The 2,468-nt window shown below is 42.2% G+C and overlaps 1 pseudogene; it reads right to left on the bottom strand.

The window, feature by feature from the left end:
* Positions 1-1,334: 1,334 nt before the first annotated feature.
* LOC103735701 lies at positions 1,335-1,893 on the bottom strand (annotated as a pseudogene).
* Between the last annotated feature and the right edge of the window lie 575 nt (positions 1,894-2,468).

Raw genomic sequence — 2,468 nt, 5'->3', positions numbered from 1 at the left:
AATAAAATGGAGAATGAGCCCTCTGAGTCATGTGTTCTGGGATCAAACTCAGGTCATCAGGCTTGCAAAGCAAGCACCTTTACCCTCTGAGCCGTCTTCACTGGCCCCCAAACTAAGAGTCTTTGATTCCATGAAAGAGCTTGAAGAGAACAAATGTTATTTCAAAGCACTGACCATAACATCTCTTGTGTTTTGTGGTGGAATCTGGATCCAATTTGATGTTAGCTGCTTCCCATTCCTTGTTGCAGTTTCCATGGAAAAGTTGCAAGCAAGCATCAGGATGTCACCCAAAGCAGAGTTGATTTTCAATTCTCTGGCATATCTAAGTGTGATCCAATAAAATGGAGAATGAGCCCTCTGAGTGTGTGTGTGTGTGTGTGTTTGTTGATTGTCCAGTCTGCTTTCTCTGTGTGTTTATATGTGTATGTGTATTTGTGTGTGTGTATGTATGTTGTATGTGTTTCCTTGGATGTACAGTCTGCTTTCTCTTTGTATATGTGTGTATATGTTTGTGTATTTCCTTGGATGTCCAGTCTCCTTTCTCTGCTGATATTTTTGCAACAAGGAACACTCAACAGCATCTCTCCCTTCTGTGCTGTGATCTGGGACCTCTGTGTGTGGTTTTCTGTAATAGATGACTTTTTTTATATTTATTAATTCATAAACATGTCTCTTTATTAGGGAAATTGTACATATTGTTGAATATGGCCAATGACCACATCTGGGGGTTAATTCTTTAAAAATCAGAACCAATAATAAGAATAGATATTGTGCCTTGTTTACATTGTGAAGTGTCCTGTGGAGTCATAGTCTAATGCTGGAATGACAGTTCATACAAATTAAAAAATAATTAGAAGATGCATGTGGACACCACATTCTCTCCCTTCTTCTGTGAGTCTCAGTGGTTTTCTTCATCACTTCAGCATGCCTGCATGGGGAATGAAATACACAGGAGGTGACAGGAGATGAGGGTGTTTTCAGTAGTCACTGTTTTCTTCACACAGCTTTGACTGATGTCCTCATACAAGTTCTCAGCTGTTGAAAGCTTTTATTGGGGCTGGAGTGATGGTTCAGCAGTTAAGAGCACTGGGTGCTCTTGCAGAGGACCCGGGTTCAATTCATAGCACCCACGTGGCAGCTAACAACTGTCTGTAACTCCAGTTCCAGGGGATCTGATGCCCTCTTCTGACCTCTTCAGGTATTGCACGACATTGGTACACTTACCTACATGCAGGCTATACACTCCAACACATTTTTTTTGTTTTAAAAGCTGCTGATGCTCATCATAGCCAAATAACCACAGTCCTAACCATTTGGACCATAACCATTTGGTCCTAAGTTCTAGTATGCAAAATAGCATCTTCCTCCTCCAGCATCAATTTAGTTTCTACTATTTTCCCGTGTCTAGGACAGCCTCATCTGTTTCCATCAGTCCCTTCACAGCCTCCCACGTCTACAGCTTCTCTTTCATCTTCCTCTTCACATGGCATTGAGCAATCTTGGAGTTTTTTACTGTCCTTGTAATCTCCTTCACTGCTTCAGTTATCCCTGTAATACCTGTGTTGTGGTAAGTATCTACCCCTCCCATTGCCACCATCCTCTTCACTGATAGCTTCCAATCCATCTGAATAGTCCATCTGTGTACCATTTGTAGCATGGCACATCTTTGGTTACCAGTAGTTGTCTGCCTGTTGGTATGTCTTCACTTTTGGTTCTTCCCCTGAGGCCCATCGCAGTATCGGCTAATAGGGGACTTAGTGGTCTCCAGCTGCCACAAAACCTTTCTGCAATAATTATATCTTCTTCCTTAAATTTTTATTTCTTGAAGACCAGGGTCAAACACTTAGCCATTTCTGGTGCCTTTCTCTTTGATATATTAATTGCATTCTGCATCCTGGGGCCAGAGCAGTAACCATCTCCATGATGGGGTAGAGAGGGAAGTATAGACAAGGGCCTTGGGGGTTAAAAAACAATGTCCAAACACCACTGACTCACATCGGCACTGGGTAACTTGTTTGACCATGCGAGCAAGAGGTTAAATATTATTGGGGTTGAAGAGATGGCTCAATCAATAAAGTGCCTACCAGGAAAGCATGAGGACCTGAGTTTGGATCCCCAGCTCCCACATAAAAGCTGGGCATGGTGGCATGAAACCCAACAATGGGGGCCAGAGATAGGAGAATCTTGGTAGTTCACTGGTAAGTTCCACGTTCAGTGAAAGACCTTGTCTCTAAATAAATAAATAGATAAATAGATAAGGTGAAGAGCAAGAGAGGAAGATAGCCCAACATCAACCAGTGGCCTCCAGTGGCCCACACTGGTGAGCACACCTGTACACACATGTACATATTTAAAAAAAAAAAAAAGAAAGAAAAAAGAAGGAAGGAAAGAAAGGAAAGAAGAAAACCATTTTGGTTGTTAACGCCTGTGACCAGGATGTTCCTCAGACCCTGTGATGACAAGCCAAT

This window comes from Nannospalax galili, unplaced genomic scaffold (genome assembly GCF_000622305.1).
Source record: "Nannospalax galili isolate Female #2095 unplaced genomic scaffold, S.galili_v1.0 scaffold517, whole genome shotgun sequence".
In the NCBI taxonomy this organism is placed as follows: Eukaryota; Metazoa; Chordata; class Mammalia; order Rodentia; family Spalacidae; genus Nannospalax; species Nannospalax galili.
The sequence above is the reverse complement of the archived record's forward strand: the minus strand, read 5'-3'. Positions and strand labels throughout refer to the sequence as shown.